The sequence below is a fragment of the Hyperolius riggenbachi genome, chromosome 10, assembly GCF_040937935.1.
Source record: "Hyperolius riggenbachi isolate aHypRig1 chromosome 10, aHypRig1.pri, whole genome shotgun sequence".
NCBI classification, from domain to species: domain Eukaryota; kingdom Metazoa; phylum Chordata; class Amphibia; order Anura; family Hyperoliidae; genus Hyperolius; species Hyperolius riggenbachi.
In genome coordinates this window covers 207,353,454-207,375,408 of record NC_090655.1, presented here as the reverse complement: position 1 = coordinate 207,375,408, position 21,955 = coordinate 207,353,454, and the positions used below count along the sequence as shown (strand labels likewise).

The window sequence follows — 21,955 nt, the reverse complement described above, 5'->3', positions numbered from 1 at the left end:
TTGGCTGAGTTGAAATGCCAGGCGAATCACTAAGTGGCGGTCGTTCATCGGGGGCTGCTGTACACGTGCCGGATTATTGGCTGAGGCGATCGTTATCGTCCCCCTCAGTTTTGCGTGTGTACGCAGATTTAGTCTCTCAGTTCCACAGTACACCACTTAGTGCCCTCATAGGTGTAACCATCAATAATAATCTCCATTGACTGATACAATGTTGAATGCAATACAGTATTGTCCTACAATCCACAAATAAAATAGCACTAGGTCTAATCAGTTCAGATGGATGCGCCTCTAGTTCAAGGTGAGCTATCCTAGTTTCAAAACACAGTATATTTTCCAGCAAGTGCTTTAACTACTTTACGCCCTGTTTTGGTGGGCTCCTGGCTGGCAGGGGGCGTAGATTTCAATCACCGCCCGCAGCGCACATCTGCCATTTCCGTCACTCCCCGCCGATCGTACCGCTCAAACCCTACGTCTCTCGCTGCAGCTCACTGGTTCTGCCTGTCTCTGTGACGGCAGAGCCATGTGAGTCGGTCAGGAGCCGATTTCATTGGCTCCTGGCTGTGTCTATCAATGTAAGCCACTCCCATTGGCATACATTGATAGACACGGTCAGTAGCCAATGAAAGTGGCTCCTGACCGGCTCACATGACTCTGCCGTCATAGAGACGGCAGAGCGGATGTTAGAAGAATCCCGGCGTGCGGCGGTGACGGCGATTTGTCGGGATTCAGTCGTTTTTGTACCAGCGGTCTTTGGTCCTTAAGGAGGCAGAGACCGCTGGTACTTAAGTGGTTAACATCAGCGATAAGAAGGATGCTCTACCAAAGAAGAGCACTCTCACCCAAACTGAATCAGACTCACTGATTGTAGTAGACTGCGGATTACAGAGAATGCTTTTCCTTGGTGGAGGATCCTTATCGCTGATGTTGAAGTACTTGCTGGGAAATATACTGTAAATTCACTCATCCTTGTGCTACATAGAGTGTTATTTATAAAGCTGCATTCTTTTTACTGTATTATAATTATATAAAAAAAATGCAAAACCTTACTACTTCAATGTTTATTTATTTATAATAGGTATCCTCTATCTGTATTTAAAGTACCCCTGACATATTACCTAACCCTAAGATTGCTGGGCCTCCCACCCAAACAGAGAACAATTGGGCACAGTACAGGTCACTATATTTTGGTTCTGTAGAGACTAGGAAATCCTGGACTGCAATTCCAGAACATTGACATTCTTCCTCAGCAAGAATTTGATGGCCAAAGGTTCGGAAGAACCCGGAAGCAGTTTGGAGGCATTTCCAGCAACTCAAACATTTTACGTCACATAAACAATTTGTAGCTCCCCTACTGAAGTATTTTATTACCACAGTTGCCCCCCTGCATCTCACAGATCTAGAGCAACACCCAGCCGATTGGAGGTTGTCCTGAAGGACCTTTCCCAGTGCATAGTTAGGGTTACATCGACTTTATGGAGGTTAGAAACTTCAACCACCTTGAAAAATAAAAGGATGACTGACAACTACTCACAAGGTATAGCTAGCCAAAATGCTTCTCCCAGTCTAGTGAATGTCCACCCTGACAACTCCCAGGTCTTCCTTGCATCCTGTCTGCTTGGTCTTATTTACTATTTACAGAAGTATGTAGACAGACTTCCCTTTGCCATGAAATGAGAGGCTGTCTGTTTTCTACTTGCAGCCAATACAGGGAGTCGGGGAACTCTAGAGGCTGAAGTAGGAATTTTGGAACCAGCTTTGTAAATGCAGTTATTCTTAAAGTACACCTGAACTGAGGGAGTATGGAGGTTGCCATATTTATTTTTCTTTTAAATAATATTAGTTGCCTGTCAGTTCTATTGATCTCTTTGGCTGCAATAGTGTCTGAATCGCTCATCTGAAACAAGCATGTGGCCAATTACGTCAGAAATATCTGATCTGCATGCTTGTATGGGGTGTATGGCTAAAATTATTTGAGGTAGAGGCTCAGCAGGAGAGTCAGGCCATTTGCATTGGAAATAAATGTAGCCTCCAAAATCCCTCTCAGTTCAGGTGTCCTTTAAAGTTGGATTCTTTTTCATTCTGTGCCAAATGTGGGTCTGGTTGTGTATCCCAAATGCTCTTAAAATTGCACATAATATTTTGTTATGGTTTTAGTGAATTACTTATTCCCTTATCTTGGGGTCCTTTGGATATCTAGTGGGGAAAGGTCTCAGTGGATCAAGGAGATATATTTATGCCAAAGTAAATTTAAGTGTAGCTTATTTAAATCAGTTTAAGGTAGTCGGGTTTCAGTCAACAAAAAGTGCGCCTCCACACTTTTATACATGGATTGTGTTTTCTACAGAAGGATCCAGTGACAAAAATGGAGCAGATAGGTATCCAAGTCCCCTTTGTTCCTGTGATTTTACACCAAAGAATCACAAGACCATAGAGAATTACCAGGTGCATAAAACTGAGTGCATTATCCATTTTTCTCAGTTTTCTTGAATCACAAATTGAAGCGCCTAATAATTCTTAATACTTAATATTTAGTGTGAAGGCCTGGTGGTCATTAAAGTTGAAGATGAAACAAATGTTATGAGTGATAAGACATGTAAGAAGCAGGACATTCCTCTAGAGATCAGCACAGGTGAGGAATGAACACTAAATACATATGTCATTCACTGCAAAGCTCTCCTACCCCTCCTCTGTCAGTAGGAAGTGATGGTGAGTCAGCCTCTGTTAAGCTCTGGTTGCCCTCCTCACATCTTCAGTATAGGTTATCAGCTGAGATCATAAATGACCAGATTCTCCGAACCCCTTCTCCACACATTGGCAGGTGTCTCATACCCATCTCAGTACAGGGGCCATCAATCTCACCTTTATTCACAGACACTGAAGGGACTCAAAAGGATGTCAAAGCAGAGGACGTGAAAGAACGACATGTGAAGGTTAAAGAGGAAACCATTCCTGTAGAGATTGGTACAGGTTAGTTAAAGGGGCACTACAGCGAAAAACTGTGAAATTTCAAATATGTTCAGCCATATACAAGTAAGAAGTACATTTTTTCCAGAGTAAAACGAGCCATAAATTACTTTTCTCCTATAATGCTGTCACTTACAGTAGGCAGTAGAAATCTGACAGAAGTGACAGGTTTTGGACTAGTCCATCTCTTCATAGGGGATTCTCAGCAAGGCTTTTATTCTTTATAAAGATATTCCCTAAAAAGTATTTAAACAATGATGCTGGCCAGCTTCCCTGCTCCCTGCACAGTTTTTTGGCAGTTGGACAGAGCAACGGACATTCACTAAGTGCCTTTGAAAATAAATATATCCCTGAGAATCCCCAATAAAGAGATGGACTAGTCCAAAACCTGTCACTTCTGTCAGACTTCTACTACCTACTGTAAGTGACAGCAACATAGGAAAAAAGTAATTTATGGCTCATTTTACTCTGGAAAAAATGTACTTATCGGTATATCTTTGCACATATTTTAAATTTTTGCAGTTTTTCGCTGTAGTGCCCCTTTAAAACACCGACACCCCCCCCCCCACCCCCCAATCAGGAAAAGGAGTTGCACTTTTTTCAGTTAGTGCAACACTGTTTCCTCCCCCTTCTTCTGTCTGTAGAGAGTAATAGGAGACAGTATAAACTCAGTGGAGAAATCGGGAGTCATCAGCGCCTTCAGTCTCCAGCTCTCATTAGCACATAATATCTGTAATGGCAGCATTTCTACTCATTTAAGTGATTCTCTCTAGACAATAAAATGAATCCAACTGTAGAAGATACAACTAGAACTGAGATTTTAAATGCATGCCTTTCTTCCGTCCGTACAAGGGAGATTTTGTCATGATACAGCTGTTGGTTGATCCTAATTTTCAGCATTTAACATTAAAGGACACCTGAAGTGAGGGGGATATGGAGGCTGCCATATTTATTTCCTTTCAAATGATTCCAGTTGCCGGGCATTCTGCCGATGTTTCATGCACCAGTAGTGTCTAATTCACCCACCTGAAACAAGCATGCTGCAAATCCAGTCAAGAAGAGGCAAACAATCAGTAGGACAGCCAAGGAATTTGAATTGTTTAAAAGGAAATAAATATGGCAGACTCCATATCCCTCTCACTTCAGGTGTCCTTCAAAGAGAGTCTGAAGTGTTATTTTTCCTCTCTTTTTATTAAGCATTCATCTTCAGCATTAAGATACAAGCTGATTTGTCGCATCCTTGCAGCAGAATGAGGTATTTATCCCCCCAGAATTTTGCTTCCTGGAAGAGGCAGAGCTGTGCACAGTAGCTCTGCCTCCTCTCCAGTCAATCTCCACCCCTCCCCACTCCTCTCAGTCTTCTTTCACTGAGAGGGGCGGGGAAAGGTGGAGATCGGCGTATATTGACTGGTAAGAGGCAGAGCTACTGTGCACAGCTCTGCCTCTCCCGGGCAGCAAAATCTGCAACTTAAAAAGTCGTGGAATTTTTGCCCTGGTATTTCAGAGCGATAAATACCTCGTTCTGCTGCAGGGATGCAGCAAATCAGCTTGTATCTTAATGCTAAATAAAAAAGAGAGTAAAAATAACACATCAGACTCTTTTTTTAAAGAGAATCTGTAATGTAAAAATCTTATCTAAATAAACATACCATGTTGTCATCTCCTAGCCCCCTAGTGCCTTTTGCACTGCTCCCCACCACGATCCTGGCGATAAAACAACAGTTTTATAAACTGTTTGTAAACAAAAAAGATGGCTGCAATCCCGGAAGTATGTCAGCACAGCCTGCGTGTTTGAAAGAAGTTACCTTCTGCCTCCTGCAGGCTCAGCTCAGGCATGACTGGAACACTGGGATCCGATTCTAAAGTTCTCACAGCTGTTTTTCTGAGCCGCTGTCTGGGCTCTGCACTGCTCTCTGCTGTTCAGCATGTCACAACTCCCTCAGCCTGGCAAACACGCTGTGAGCAGGGACCCTCTCTGTGAGATACACAGCAGATACACCGGGGGTGTGGAGGGGGTGTGCATAACTCGTCTTCATTACAGCAGAGGCTGCCCATTCCTGATCTCCCTTGACAAGCCTCGACAAAGGCAAGAAAAGTGGATACAGTAGAGAGAAGGGGGAACTAGAAGAGGCTGCTGTAAGCTACAGCACATCAGATCAGCTATTGCAGCATGTAGGATAGGAGAAATAAGGGTGTAACATTTGTTACAGAGTCTCTTTAAGGGAGGACCCTCCAGGGGTAGAAAAAAAATAATTGCACGTGCTCAAGTAATGTAACAGTAAAACATTCAAGGAAGGTTGTAGCCTTGCCAGAGTGTCTCAGATCCGTAGCACAAGCTCCCAAGGTAATTTCTCCTGTAAGGAAAATTATTTGGCTGCTAGTTTTTCTTACGAGCCATCTCCTCCATATTACCACAGCACAAATTCAGAACATGGCTTGCAGGAACATGTTCAACTACAGTATATAACGGCTTTTCCCTCTTCCGTTGCAGCTGTGTGGAGAGGAGCAATTACAGCCTAACGTGAGGAGGGGTATTACACGTTGGGAAGACTGCTTTCCAACAGGTTAGGAGCTATGAATATGTCTTGATTTAAAGGGCACCTGAAGTGAGAGGGATATGGAGTCTGCCATATTTATTTCCTTTTAAACAATGCAAATTGCTCGGCTGTCCAGCTGATCTTCTGTATTACTTTTAACAATGGACCCTGAACAAGCATACAGATCAGATGTTTGACTGAATTTGCTGCATGCTTGTTTCAGGTGGGTGACACTACATATGCATTAAAGATCAGCAGGTCACTAGGCAATTGGTATTATTTAAAAAGACTTAAATAGCCTCCATATCCCTCTCACTTTATGTGTTCTTTAAAGTGTACCTGAGACGGGAATATAAAAAAAAAATATACATACCTAGGGTTTCCTCCAGCCCCTTCCAAGCTGATTGGTCCCTCACCGTCCTCCTGCTCCAAATGGATCCTCCGCAATTTGGCCGATAAAGTCCTTATGTCGTGGCCAGTCGGAGCATGCACAGTCCAACGGGGCGCTCCCCCCATTGTGCACATGTCACCGTCGACAGGACCTTGATAGGGGCGTGTGTGCACAGCTGCACTTGCATAACACGCCCCAGACCGAAGGACTTTATGGGCCGAACGGCGGAGGATCCAGGTGGCGCAGGAGGATGGCGAGGGAGCGATTAGCCTGAAAAGGGCGGGAGCAAGCCCCAGGTATATAAAAATGTTTTATGTTAGGTATACACCATGCAATTTCCCATCAGATCAACAGGTTAAACCGATAATTTCCGACATGTCTGATCTATTCCCAATCAATGACAGAATCGATTTTTAGATCACAACTGCACAAAATCAATCCTGTTATCGATCAGGAGCAGATCGGACATGTTGGAAATTATTGCTTTGACCCATCAATCTAACAGGAAATTGCATGATATGTACATAGCATAAAGGTTATGCAGCACTCCGATGGAGTGTAGAATACTTTAATTAAGCTCTGAAATGAAATGAATCCCTTCCATAATCCTGCATAGCTTGTCTGAATGAGAATTTTCCTGAATGGTAGTCTAACAGTAGTGGCTCACGCTCATTTTTCAGATGGACGCTATAACAAGAACAACATGAAGGACAATGCCATCATCTGTGGAGGTGGTGGCAGTGAGGATAGTGATGCGACATCCACTTCTTCAGAAGAAAGCCCTGTTACTCCAGATTTCCACCCAACAGCTCACAGTGCCAATCTGTCATCTGACCCTTCTACACATAAGAGGGGCCTTCACTCCACCCCTGTCCCCCGTTGTACATCCAGCAAAGAGCCTGAGAGACTCCTCCGTCCAGAGAGAGGTGGCAATTCTGCCAGAAGGGCGAAGCTTGTTTCAGAAAAGAAAAGTAGCATAGTGGAGAAACCATATTCATGTTCAGAGTGTGGGAAGCAGTTTTCATGCAAAGCAAATCTGACAACACATGAAAGAATCCATACAAAAGAAAAGCCATATTCATGTTCCGAATGCAGGAAGTGTTTCACTAACAAATCTAGTCTTATCTCACATGAGAGAGTGCACACGAGAGAGAAACCGTATTCGTGTTCCGAGTGTGGGAAATGTTTTTCCATCCGATCAACTCTTATCGCGCACGAAAGGATTCACACAGGAGAGAAGCCGTATTCATGTTCTGCATGTGGGAAATCCTTTAATCAACGGTCTAGTCTTGCCAAGCACAGGAGAACTCATACAGATGACAAGCCCTACTCTTGTATGGAATGTGGCAAACGCTTTACCGAGAAAGCACAACTTGTGTCGCACCAGAAGACTCATTCTGGAGAGAAGCCGTATTCATGCCCCGAATGTGGGAGGAGTTTCTCTTGGAAAGCGCTGCTTATTAGACACCACAAGATCCACACGGCTGAGAAACCGATCATAGGGAATTACAAGACCATAGAGAATTACCAGGTACATAAAACTGAGTGCATTATCCATTTTTCTCAGTTTTCTTGAATCACAAATTGAAACGCCTAATAATTCTTAATGATTCTGTCTTATTTAGTGTGAAGGCCTGGTGGTTGTTAAAGTTGAAGATGAAACAAATGTTATGAGTGATAAAACATGTAAGGAGGAGGACATTCCTCTAGAGATCAGCACAGGTGAGGGATGAACACTAAATACATATGTCATTCACTGCAAAGCTCTCCTACCCCTCCTCTGTCAGTAGGAAGTGATGGGGAGTCAGCCTCTGTTAAGCTCTGGTTGCCCTCCTCACATCTTCAGTATAGGTTATCAGCGGAGATCATAAATGACCAGATTCTCCCAACCCTTTCTCCACACATTGTCTGGTGTCTCTCACCCCTATCAGTACAGGGACCATCACTCTCACCTTTGTTCACAGACACCGAAGGGGCTCAAAAGGATGTCAAAGCAGAGGAGGTAAAAGAACGACATGTGAAGATTAAAGAGGAAACCATTCCTGTAGAGATTGGTGCAGGTTAGTTAAAACAACCCCCTCCCCCCTCCTCAATACAGAAAAGAGTTGCATTTTTTTTCAGTTAGTGCAACAATGTTTTCTCCCCCTTCTTCTGTCTGTAGAGAGTAATAGGGGACACTAAGCACTCAGTGGAGGAATCGGGACTCATCAGCTCCCATCAGACTCCAGCTCTCATTAGCACATAATGTCTGTAATGGCAGCATTTCTACTCATTTAAGTGATTAGACAATAAAATGAACCCAACTGTAGAGGATACAACTAGAACTCAGATTTTAAATGAATGCCTTTCTTCCGTCCGTAGATTTTACTAGTCTCAGGATACAGCTGTTGATCCCAATTTTCAACATTTAACATTAAAGGACACTTGAAGTGAGGGGGATATGGAGGCTGCCATATTTATTTCCTTTTAAATAATACCAGTTGCCTGGCTATCCTGCTGATCGTTCATGCACCAGTAGAGTCTGAATCACCCACCTGAAACAAGCATGCAACAAATCCAGTCAAGAAGAGGCAGAAGATCAATAGGACAGCCAAGGAATTTGAATTGTTTAAAAGGAAACAAACATGGCAGCCTCCATATTCCTCTCACTTCAGGTGTCCTTTAAGGGAGGACCCTCCAGAGGTAGAGAAAAAAAAGAATTGTATGTGCTCAAGTAATTTAACAGTAAAACAATCAAGGAAGGTTTTAGCATTGCCAGAAGTGTCCCAGATCCATAGCACAATTTCCCAAGGTAATTTCTCCTGGGAGGAACATTATCTGGCTGCTAGTTTTTTTTTTTTAGGTGCCATCTCCTCCATATTAGCACAGCACAAATTCAGAACATGGTTTCCAGGAACATGTTCAACTATAAAACGGCTTTTCCTCTCCCGCTTCAGCTGTGTGGAGAGGAGAGCAATTACAGCCTAACGTGAGGAGCGGTATTACACATTGGGAAGACTGCTTTCCGACAGGTTAGGAGCTATGAAAATGAAATGAAAAATGAAAATGTCTTGATTTAACCACTTTACCCCCGCGCGTACGTATTTCTCCGCCCCTTTTTCCATCCTTTAAAAACCAGGGACGGAGAAACACGTACTTTCCGCGTTCCCGACGCTGTCCGCGCTCCCGCTCGTAAACACGCCGCCCGCCGCTAGTAAAACCGCCGCCGCCCGCTCGCCCGGAGATCAATGAACGGGAAAATCCATTCCCGTTCGTTGATCTAAGCCCCACAATGACCCGCTGCTCTCCTATGGGCAGCGCGATCATTGTGAGAAGCAACTCACGTGTCCAGCCTCCTTATTCTTCCTCCAAGCTTCCGGAAGGAGGCTTGGAGGTCGCAATAAAGCAAAAAGTTACTGTGGCCATCTTGTGGCCAAATAGTAAACTACACCCTACACATTTTTCACATACAAATAAATGACTTTTACACAAAAAATTAACTCATTACCTCCCACACTCCCCATTTTTTTTTTTTTTTGTAATTAAAAAAAAATTCAAAAATTTACAATTAAAAAAAATACATAATTAGTTACCTTAGGGACTGAACTTTTTAAATATTTAAGTCAAGAAGGTATAACACTGTTACTTTATAAACTATGGGCTTGTAATTAGGGATGGACGCAAAACTGAAAAAAATGCACCTTTATTTCCAAATGAAATATTGGCGCCAAACATTGTGATAGGGACATAATTTAAACGGTTTTATAACCGGGACAAAAGGGCACATAAATTTCATGGGTTTTAATTACAGTAGCATGCATTATTTAAAAACTATAATGGCCGAAAACTGAAAAATAATTTTTTTTTCCCCCACATTTTTCCTATTTTCCCATTAAAACACATTTAGAAAAAAATAATTCTTGGCATAATGTCCCACCTAAAGAAAGCCTAATTGGTGGCGGAAAAAACAAGATATAGTTCATTTCATTGCGATAAGTAATGATAAAGTTATAGACGAATGAATGGAAGGAGCGCTGAAAGGTGAAAATTGCTCTGGTGGTCAGGGGGTAAAACCCCTCAGTGGTGAAGTGGTTAAAGAGACACTGAAGCGAAAAAAAATGATGATATAATGATTTGTATGTGTAGTACAGCTAAGAAATAAAACATTAGGAGCAGAGACGTAAGTCTAATATTGTTTCCAGTACAGGAAGAGTTAAGGAACTCCAGTTGTTATCTATGCAAAAAAGCCATTGAGCTCCACGACTTTTAAAGTTGCAGAGAGCTCTGTCTTCTGAAGCTTGTTATCTTAACTGTCAGTCACCGTATTGTTTTTTTCTTCAGCAGAGGTCAGTTCAAAAATTCACTTGGCTGCTCTGAACAATCATTTAGAATGCTGAGTAATGTGTAAACTGCAAATATTAGAGAATGTTAAAAAAACACTATATAACTGATAATAAAAATATTAGAATATTTTCTTTGCTACTAATGTTCTAGTAATTATCCGTACTACACAACATTCATTTTTTTTATTTATTTATTTATTTATTTATTTTTTGCTTCAGTGTCTCTTTAAAGGGCACCTGAAGTGAGAGGGGAATGGAGACTGCCATTTTATTTCCTTTTAAACAGTGAAAATTGCCTGGCTATCCTGCTGGTCTTCTGTCTCTGTTACTTTTAACAATGAACCCTGAACAAGCATGCGGATCAGATGTTTGACTGAATTTGCTGCATGCTTGTTTCAGGTGGGTGACACTGCATATGCATTAAAGATCAGTAGATCACATTTGGTATTATTTAAAAAGACTTAAATAGCCTCCATATCCCTCACATTTTATGTGTCCATTAAAGTGTACCTGAGACGGGGGGAATATAAAAAAAATACATACCTGGGGTTTCCTCCAGCCCTTTCCAGGCTGATTGGTCCCTCACCGTCCTCCTGCGCCACCTGGATCCTCCACAATTCGGCCGCTAAAGACCTTCTGTCGTGGCCAGTCGGAGCATGCGCAGTCCGGCAGGGCGCTCCTGCCACCATCGACAGGACCTTGATAGGGGCATGCACACGCAACTGCACTTGGGTAACACGCCCCAGACCGAAGGACCTTATGGGCCGAATGGCGGAGGATCCAGGTGGTGCAGGAGGATGGCGATGGAGTGATCAGTCTGTAGGGGGCGGGAGGAAGCCCCAGGTATATAAAAAAAAATTTATGTTAGGTATATACCATGCAATTTCCCATCAAATCAACAGGTTGAACCGATAATTTCCGATATGTCTGATCTGCTCCCATTAATGACAGGATCGATTTTTAGATCACAGCTGCACAAAATCAATCCTGTTATCGATCGGGAGCAGATCGGACATGTTGGAAATGATTGCTTTGACCCATCAATCTAACAGGAAATTGCATGATATGTACCTAGCATAAAGGTTATGCAGCACTCTGATGGAGTGTAGAATACTTCAATTAAGCTCTGAACTGAAATGAATCCAAGCATAGCTTGTCTGAATGAGAATTTTCCGGAATGGTAGTCTAACAGTAGTGGCTCACGCTCATTTTTCAGATGGACGATATAACAAGAACAACATGGACACTGCCATCATCTGTGGAGGTGGTGACAGCGAGAATAGTGATGCGACATCTACTTCTTTAGAAGAAAGCCCTGTTACTCCAGATTTCCACCCAACAGCTCACAGAGCCAATCTGTCATCTGACTCTTCTACACACAAGAGGGGCCTTCACTCCACCCCTGTCCCTCGTACATCCAACAAAGAGCCTGAGAGGCTCCTCCGTTCAGAGAGAGGTGGCACTTCTGCCAGAAGGGTGAAGCTTGTTTCAGAAAAGAAAAGTAGCATAGTGGAGAAACCATATTCATGTTCAGAGTGTGGGAAGCAGTTTTCATGCAAAGCAAATCTGACAACACATGAAAGAATCCATACAAAAGAAAAGCCATATTCATGTTCCGAATGCGGGAAATGTTTCTCTATCAAATCTAGTCTTATCTCACATGAAAGAGTGCACACAAGAGAGAAACCGTATTCGTGTTCCGAGTGTGGGAAATGTTTTTCCATCCGATCAACTCTTATCGCGCACGAAAGGATTCACACAGGAGAGAAGCCGTATTCATGTTCTGCGTGTGGGAAATCCTTTAATCAACGGTCTAGTCTTGCTAAGCACAGGAGAACTCATACAGATGACAAGCCCTACTCTTGTATGGAATGTGACAAACGCTTTACCGAGAGAGCACAACTTGTGTCGCACCAGAAGACTCATTCTGGAGAGAAGCCGTATTCATGCCTTGAATGCGGGAGGAGTTTCTCTTGGAAAGCGCTGCTTATTAGACACCACAAGATCCACACGGCTGAGAAACCGTTTTCCTGTTCAGAGTGTGGGGAATGCTTTATACAGAAAGAAACTCTGATCGTGCACCAGCGGACTCATACTGGGGAGAAGCCGTTCTCATGCTCTGAATGTAATAAGTTTTTTTCCTCAAAATATCTCCTGGTCAGACACCAGAGAATTCACACTGGCGAGAAGCCCTACTGCTGTTCTGAGTGTGGGAAATGCTTTACTGCAAGCACGTATCTTCTGTCACATCAGAGAAGTCACACGGGTGAAAAGCCATTTTCATGTTTGGATTGTGGGAAAAGCTTCTCTGGAAAGAATATGCTGAACAGGCACCAGAGGACTCACTTGGCTGAAAAGCCATTCCCCTGCTCTGTGTGTGGTAAAAGTTTTACCCAGACGAGACATCTAATCCTGCACCAGAGGACTCACACGGGGGAGAAGCCATTCTCCTGTCCCGATTGTGATAAGTGTTTTACGTCCAAACAGCTTCTTGTGAGACACCAGAAAAGTCATGCAGAAGAGAAGCCACATGGCTGTTCTGAATGCGGGGAATGTTTTCTTACAAGCACAGATCTTACAGTGCATCAGAGAATTCACACCAGAGAGTAGCAATGTTCACCATTAGATCAAGTCTAATTATCCCCCAGAATGTTCCAGACATGTTTTGTGTTTGAAATGTGGTGCTTGTTTTCTCGGCAGATCATCTCATGCTGCAAGTTACATGTTTCCCTGTCTGGAGTACAGGAAATGTTGTGGTGATATAAAGTCATTTTACATCTACCCGGATACAATATAAACAGTGTGCTGCTCCACAGACCAGCACAGATCACTAGATCACTGATGACATTTGTTAGTTGCACAGCATAAACAAAAGGAAAGACCCTGAAATGTGGTTAAATCAATACATTCCTTTATTATTATGAATTAGTAACCAGTGAATAATTAAAAATGTAAATGTCTCTCAACTGCAGTATCAATCAGATCAGTAGCAAATAAGGATATTTGCAAGCATAGTCAAAAATAATCACTGCCATCCTACACTATCGGATTATAATACATATGACCATCTTAATTTACAAGATGTAATCTCCTACAATAATCAGTGTTTCCCAACCCTGTCCTCCAGGCCCACCAACACTGAATGTTTGTATAAAGCCACAGAGGTAGTCAATCAGCTCTAGCAGAAACACTAATTAAACCACCTGTGATTGTGTGTGATCTCCTGCAAAACATGTACTGTTGGTGGGTCTTGAGGACAGGGTTGGGGAACTCTGCCCTACATAATACGGAAACACCGCAGTACCGGAGTCAGAAGTGTTGTGACTCTTACTACTTCATCAGAGCCTAAAGCTACGTCTGACAAAGTGCATATATATATATATATATATATATATATATATATATATATATATATATATATATATATATATATATATATACAGGATCTTCTAAAAAATTAGCATATTGTGATAAAGTTCATTATTTTCTGTAATGTACTGATAAACATTAGACTTTCATATATTTTAGATTCATTACACACAACTGAAGTAGGTCAAGCCTTTTATTGTTTTAATATTGATGATTTTGGCATACAGCTCATGAAAACCCACATTTCCTATCTCAAAAAATTAGCATATTTTATCCGACCAATAGAAGAAAAGTGTTTTTAAAACAAAAAAAGTCAACCTTCAAATAATGATGAGTGTTAGTTTTCCGCCACACATAGCGCTTTGCATTTTGGCCAAAAAGTTCCATTTTGGTCTAATCTGACCAGAGCACCATCTTCCACATGTTTGCTGTGTCCCCCACATGGCTTGTGGCAAACTTGAAACGGGACTTCGTATGCTTTTCTGTTAACAATGGCTTTCTTCTTGCCACTCTTCCATAAAGGCCAACTTTGTGCAGTGCATGACTAATAGTTGTCCTATGGACAGATTCCCCCACCTGAGCTGTAGATCTCTGCAGCTCGTCCAGAGTCACCATGGGCCTCTTGACTGCATTTCTGATCAGCGCTCTCCTTGTTCGGCCTGTGAGTTTAGGTGAACGGCCTTGTCTTTGTAGGTTTACAGTTGTGCCATACTCCTTCCATTTCTGAATGATCGCTTGAGCAGTGCTCCGGGGGATGTTCAAGACTTTGGAAATCTTTTTGTAGCCTAAGCCTGCTTTAAATTTCTCAATAACTTTATCCCTGACCTGTCTGGTGTGTTCTTTGGACTTCATAGTGTTGTTGCTCCCAATATTCTCCTAGACAACCTCTGAGGCCGTCACAGAGCAGCTGTATTTGTACTGACATTAGATTACACACAGGTGCATTCTATTTAGTCATTAGCACTCATCATGCAATGTCTATGAGCAACTGACTGCACTCAGACCAAAGGGAGCTGAATAATTACGCACACCCCACTTTGCAGTTATTGATTTGTAAAAAATGTTTGGAATCATGTATGATTTTCGTTCCACTTCTCACGTGTACACCACTTTGTATTGGTCTTTCACGTGGAATTCCAACAAAATTGTTTCATGTTTGTGGCAGTAGTGTGCCAAAATGTGGAAAACTTCAAGGGGGGCGAATACTTTTGCAAGCCAGTGTGTGTGTGTGTGTGTGTGTATATATATATATATATATATATATATATATATATATATATATATATATATAGCTAGCAGGTATGGCCGGATGTGTACTTTCAAGTGCCCAAGGTCTGGTACACACCATGCAAATTCCCATCAGATAGATGGGTCGAATAGATCATTTCTGACAGGTCTGATCTGATTTCCTATCCTTTTTTTTTTTTTTTCATCAGAAAATGGATCAGAAAAATGATTGGAAATCCGATCTGATCTGTTGGAAATTATCTATCTGATGGGGAATTGCATGGTATGTACCAGGCACAAGATTTACGGTCTAGGGGTAGAGAGGAGAAGGAATAGCTCAAGTCATTAACAGAGTCTGACCATTTATACTGTTCAGCCCAGCTTGAGTTGTAAAGTGGAGCTGATAATTCTGGTAAAATGTTTACCTTACTGGATGAGCATTTTTGTCTAGAAAGTTACAGATTGCCCAGCAAGCACATGGTGAACCAGGTTCCTCTACACCCTGGCACTAAACTGAAGCTTGTATGTTCAGGAGATAGCACTGTCTCATCGCACACCATGAAGTAAGGAAAATACACGGAGCTCTGGAATTCAGGCTGTGTGTGCAGCAAAGCAGGGCAGCTTCGAAGCAGGAGAAATGATTTATTTTGACGTGCAGCCTCTTATCTCTCCCCAGGTCCTGCCGCCCTTTTGTCCTTCTGCTTCTTCAGTGCCCTAGGCCATGACCTTTGTGGCCTTTCCAGAAATCTGGCCCTGCTAGCAGGTCCCTCTTATTATAGCCACCTCTGTCTATGTCAATCTTGTTTATTACTTGCATGTAATATATAGATTTTTTTATGCATTTTTAGATTTAAATGTCAGTGTTCTTACCTTACTGTTTTGCCATTCTTTTTTTATAAATTAGGATTTTCTCCTTTGCTGGAGTCACATCATACAATTTGCACTGTGCACTTTGGTAACTAAAGACTTTTTAGTTATGTTTTTACTGCATGCACTTTATTACACATTTATTATGTAAATTTTTGGCAGTTGTCTGTCGTACATTAAGGTTTGGTTTATATGTTGATGATTCTAGTGGAGTGGAGGAGTTGGAGTCGGAGCAATTTTGGGTACCGGGAGTTGGAGTCAATAGTTTTATAAACTGAGGAGTCGGAGTCGTGTGATTTTTGTACCAATTCCACAACCCTGGCTAGAATTAGACTAATGAGTCGGAGTCGAGGAGTCGGAGCCATTGTGGGTACCTGGAGTTGGAGTCGGTGGTTTCCTAAACTGAGGAGTTGGAGTTGGAAGATTATTGTACTGACTCCGCAGCCCTGGATTCTATATACAGTACTATATTTTTCCATCATGTGATGTTATTGCACTGGACACTTTACACTGCACTTCGCAAAAAAGTGTTATATGTTTATCGACCAGGGTTATTGCTTGTCTTTGGTAAATCTGATATTGTAAGTTGTAGTAATAATGCCAGTGATTATTACCATTGTGAATATATCCTTGATTGCTATTGATCTGAAAGATGCCACAGTTGGGAGACATTTGTGTTTTTAAAGTAAACCTAAGAAGTTTTGAATCAGGATGATACCATTTACAGGCTAACTTAAAAGAATAAGAGTAAGCTTTTGGCTATTCAGCCTTCCTCAGACTCTAATCATGTATGCTGACAAGATATTCCAGCACTAACTGCTTCATAATCTTGTCAGCATACAGGATTCAAGTCTGAGAAAGGCTGCGTAGCTGAAAGCTTACTCTTTAAAGGACTTACGAGGCGAGATTAAAAAAAAAAAAGTTAAGTACCTGCAGCAAATTTCAATTCACGGAGGACGCCATCCGCGCCCTCTGCGTAGTTCCGCCGGGTTCCCGCTGCTCAATAGCCCCCCCCCGGGCCGGCCCCCGACCCCACAGCCCGGAGGAAACCTGAAGTGAGTCAACTTTGCAGTAGAGGCCTGGCAGAGCATCACCAGGGATGAAATCCAGCGTCTGGTGATGTCTATGCATTCCAGACTTCAGGCTGTAATTGACTGCAAAAGATTTGCAACCAAGTATTAAAAAGTGAAAGTTTGATTTATGATTATTATTCTGTCACATTACTTTTGCTCCCTTAACAAGTGGGAGGCACATATGCAAACTGTTGTAATTCCTAGTGTTCACCAGATTTGGATGTAAATACCATCAAATAAAGCTGACAGTCTGCAGTTAAAGCATCGTGTTTGTTTCATTTCAAATCCATTGTGGTGGTGTAGAGAGCCAAAAATGTAAGAATTTTGTCGATGTCCAAATATTTATGGACCTGATTGTATTTATTTATAGAGAGGGAAGGCTATGGATTCTATAGAGCCTTCCAGTCCTCTCTTTGTCTCCTCATTCCCCCGCTGTCCCCCACTCAAATCTCCCACCTTCCGGACTCCTCGGCAGACTTGGAAAGCACTCATGTCCCCGAGGAATACATCTGAAGCCTGCCCGAGGAGGGCCAAAGACTTATTTGACCTGCAGGTCAAATTACTTTACCTGTGAGGGGACAGCACTGGAGCGAGGACATGGAGGGAGGACCAGGAAGGCTCTATGGGATCCAGAGTCTTTCCACTGAATAGGTATCTTTTTTTTTTTTTCTTTCCCAGCTGGCTTCAGGGTCACTCAAAGTTTAGGCCCAGGTGGTAAAATTCTTGCAGAGCTGTACTACACGGGAATCTCTGTGAAATAATTGTCATTGTTGTAAACTCAATGAAGCTATTGAGGTAAAAGGGTGAAATCAGTTTTATTTTCTGCTTTGTGCAGACTTGTAAACTGAGAGAAAAAAAAATCTGAGTACATTTCCTACCAAGCCATATACTGTGCCATGGTTTCCAGCAAGTCTAAAATTGCTATAAGCTGCAGACAGCAGGAAAAGAATTGGGTCACAGGTTTTTGCTTTTTTCAGCTATTTGTTTTACTGCCTTCTAATAGCTGAGCAATATTTGATTATAGAAGAGGGGCATACAAGAACATGAGAGGAATGCTGATGTGCTTCTCTTTCACTCCTAAAGCAATAAATTAGCTGAGACAAAATACACACACACCACACACTCCATACTCACCTACCAAGGTTCTGCTGGATCTATGTTGCCCAAGGGATCGCGTACTGACACAGTAATCCCGATGGCCTGTTTTGTGCGGTGCCGCCAATCCCCAGTGTGAAACCGTCCTCAGGACTACACCAAGCAGCAGACCCAACAGGCCGCAAACTATAGCAGACAACATCACGGGTTCAGTGCTGGATCAACTGCTAAGTATAGCTAACCATCAGAACTTTGGATTTGCAGAGCAGGATAAAAATAGTGCATTTGTGTTAAACCCATTAACTCCCTAGCGGTATGGACAGATATATCCGTCCATAAAAACATGCTGTGATCAGTATAAACAGGCATACACATCAATACTCTCCTGCACTGTATACTAGACCCTTGCTTAACATATTTTGGCAAGTTGCAGGGGAAAAAAACTTTTAAAAATAAATTTTATCACTTTTTGCACAGAAATCCTGGGGAAATTGAATGCCAGGGAGGTTAAATGTGACTACATTGTAAAAATTTGAACAATGAAGATACCCCAGAGAAATGAGTACAGGAAAGCAGGGCCAGATTTGTACTTTCCAGCGCCCTAGGCCGGCTGTCACCAACTGCCCCCCCCCCTCCCCCATTCTGTCCAACTCTGACTAGTGATCACTGGGTTAAATGGGCTCCTGTCTGTTTTGTTGCTTTGCCCCCCCCCCCCCCCCCCCCCCGTTCAACAAAGAAGCAGTGCATGCTCTGTCCACTCCATGTAATTCTGCACTCCAGCCTGGAAGCACAGCAGCCAATAGTGTTCTAGAATTGCATAATTCAGAAATGATGCTCATATATGAGCAGCACTTGTCAAGTACGCATACCCATAACACTCCCAGCCTCGGCTCCTGTGCACCTGCATACAGGAGTGCGAAATTACAAGAAGCCAGAAAGGACAGAGTATGCACTGCTTCTTTGTCCTCTGTGCGACTTGCTTCAGTCAGAGCCACAAACCGGGCAGTGCAGCGCAAAGGAGAGAAGCCCATCCAAAAAAGAACCGGTGAGTAGAAGGATCCAACACTACGCACGCTGGCATAGATGTAGTGTAATGCTAGGTACACACGATGCAATTCTGACAGATTTACTGTCAGATCGATTATTTCCAGTGTCTGATCTGATTTCCGATCAATTTTTCAATCGATTTTCCGTTCATTTCTATGAAAAAATCATTCAGAAAATCTATCGGAAAGCAGATTGAACATGTTGGAAATAGTCGATCTGACAGTAAATCTGTCAGAAAATTGCATCATGCGTACCTAGCATAAGCTCAGGTGTACTTTACACAGTGACAATTTAGCACTTGGGGCAAGTTAAGACAGATCTTAATCAGTCAGCAGGAAGTTTTTACGTTTTGTAATAGAATGATAATATTTATTGGCTAACCAAAAGAAAACAGTGAGCCTTTGGCTAATGAGACATCTTCAGACTTCACTACTGTTCCTGTATACAAGATGTTAGGGCACACAGCTATATATACAGTCAGCAGGAGATGCATACATTGTTTTGTAAATATAAATAAATGTAATACAGTTGTCATTCTGTTTCAAAACTTCCTGCTTTCGCTGATGGCTAACACAGAACAATGCTTTGCTGCTTCTAAAACATGTCAGGAAAGAGTTAAACTGTAGCACAGAGAATGTTGCTGTCATTCCCTAGGAAAGAAAAACAAACCATAAATGTAACAGGTCTCAGGTCTTTAACAGCTCTGACCAAGTAATAAACATCAGTCAGGGGGAGAGGAGAGCTGATAATTCCTGTCCGTGAATGCGTGCATAAAGAAACTAATCTGAACTCAAAAGTTCTACTACTTGAGCCCATATAGTTTTCTTCTCACAGCAGCTTGTATGTCCCCACTCATTATACTAAGGACAAGATCCACAGATGACAACAGATGCTGACTGTCATCACACACACTCTGCAGTGAGAGAGATGCAGGGATCTCTGGAATTCAGGCAGAATAAAGCAAAGCAGAAGTGATTTACTTTGACATGTGTCCTCTTATATCTCCAAGTCCTGCGCCCTGCTGAATTTGAATGCCCTAGGCCATGACCTTTTTGGCCTTCCCAGAAATCCGGCCCTGCAGGAGAGAAGCGATCTAACATTATACATTAAAAGAACTCAACAGTGCTATCAGCAGGTAAAATTGTATCTAGCAACCATAAAACAGTGGGTTGGCAAGTTAGCAGCACACCCGTCCTTATTTCTTCCAGGGTGGCAGTGATCAGTGTAAAGTTATGTACCCACGACCAGATGGATAGGGGATCTCTGGCAACGAATAATCCCTCCCCGATCCAGCTTCCCGAATCTGTCATTGGCACCGTCGTAAAAGAACGATTGCGGCAAAACCCACAGAAGTCAATGAGGTTCGGAACGTTCCACCGGAATTGAATCCAGCACAGCGGTTGTTCAGAAACAAATGAGCATGGTCATCACCTGGGAGAGAGACGTCTACACCTGCCCTCAAAGGAAAGGGTCTCTACCTCCTTTGCGAACATCCAACTGCAAGGGTATGCAACACTGCGCGACTTGGGAGCACCACACCAGGAAAAGTGAGCATACGCATAGCAGGGTGCGCTCCAAACGTGGTTGCTTAAGACTGCCTCCCCTGCAATGAACCCCAGGGGGGGGGCGCAGATGGCTGAATAACAGTCTTGTCTGACAGTCAAAACAATGAAGAACAGTAACTTCAGCTATTATTATTATTATTTATTGTATTTATAAAGCGTCAACATATTACGCAGCGCTGAACATTAATTTAGGTTACAGACAATATTTAGGGTGACATACAGCAATATGACACTACAGGAATACAAGAAAACCAGATCACACATCACAGTATGAGTACAAGGTAATGCTTAGTCAGTCACTGGATGGAGCATGGAGATTAGGCAAGTTAGGTTCACTCAAGTGCATAGCATGGGTGCACAGTAATGGAGGTGCATGATCAGGTAGGACACAAAAGGAGGAGGACCCTGCCCAAAGGCTTACAATCTAGAGGGAGAGGTAGAGACACGAAGGTGACGAAATTCAAGCAACTAGGAAAAGCCCTGTGATGTTATTGTCCTGGGAGTGTAAGGCTAGGTTCACAGTGCAGTACTGCGTTCCCTGTAAAGGGTGAATGCAACAGAATAGGAAAGTTGCACTGTTAACGTGTGTTTTTTGAAATAACGCACTGCAAGCAGTGATTGGGACGCCAAATGCCGTTAGACCGCAGCGGCTGCAGTGTGAGAGTCGTATTACTTTTGCATTGCAGTGTGACATTCCACGTTACGATGCAGCTGTAACACCGCACCACAATCCCTAAGGCTAGGTTCGCCGTGGGCGTTGCTTTGCATTCCCTGTAACAGCAGCAACGCCAACACTGCAGAAAAGTCAGGCTGCATTTTATCCTCAAGTTTGCAATGCCGCACTGTGACGGTTGCATGGGTGGTGTGTGCTGGTGTTACGCCACACTTCATTGCGCCACTGTGAATGTAGCCTTAGGGGTAACACTACATTTTAAGGGGGGGGGGGGGGGTGTTGCAGTGCGTTATGTCTGAAAATATAACTGCATTACTAACGCTATACGTTTATATTGTAATGGTATGGTCACATTGCGCGTGCTAGAAGTGCAGTGTAAAAGAATCCATTGGCATAATGCGGTGCATGCAGTGTGATGCGGCTTAACGTATGCGAAACATACTTTTTATATACTGTTTGCTTCACTGTATGCATCGCACCATATGCATGAGTAGTGCAACTTTTCACCTCCATGCTCTTCTTTTTACCCCTCTTTTCACTGTGAATATAGAAAATAGATCAAGAAATATGTTAACTTTAAAGCCTGTGTTCACAATATACATTGCACCTCCATGGATACATTATTTGGGCTTATTCAGAAGAATAATTAAATCTGGGATTGTCACCCAAAAACTTGTCAACTGTTTACCATCTGCTCATTCACCAGAACAGTCCTTAGTTTTAATTTACAACTGTTCTTTTTGTTTATGGAAAGTCCCTCTTTTGAAATCAAATCCCCTCAGCTCCCCTCAAGCCACAGAAAAAAAAAACAATAGTAATATTTAC

The 21,955-nt window shown here is 42.6% G+C and overlaps 1 protein-coding gene and 1 pseudogene across 1 annotated transcript in view; one reads left to right on the top strand and one right to left on the bottom strand.

The window, feature by feature from the left end:
- Positions 1–13,580, top strand: part of LOC137534269 (zinc finger protein 721-like) — a 377,767-nt pseudogene extending 364,187 nt beyond the window's left edge.
- Positions 1–21,955, bottom strand: part of LOC137534281 (oocyte zinc finger protein XlCOF8.4-like) — a 42,566-nt gene that overhangs the window by 20,219 nt on the left and 392 nt on the right. The window lies entirely within an intron of this gene.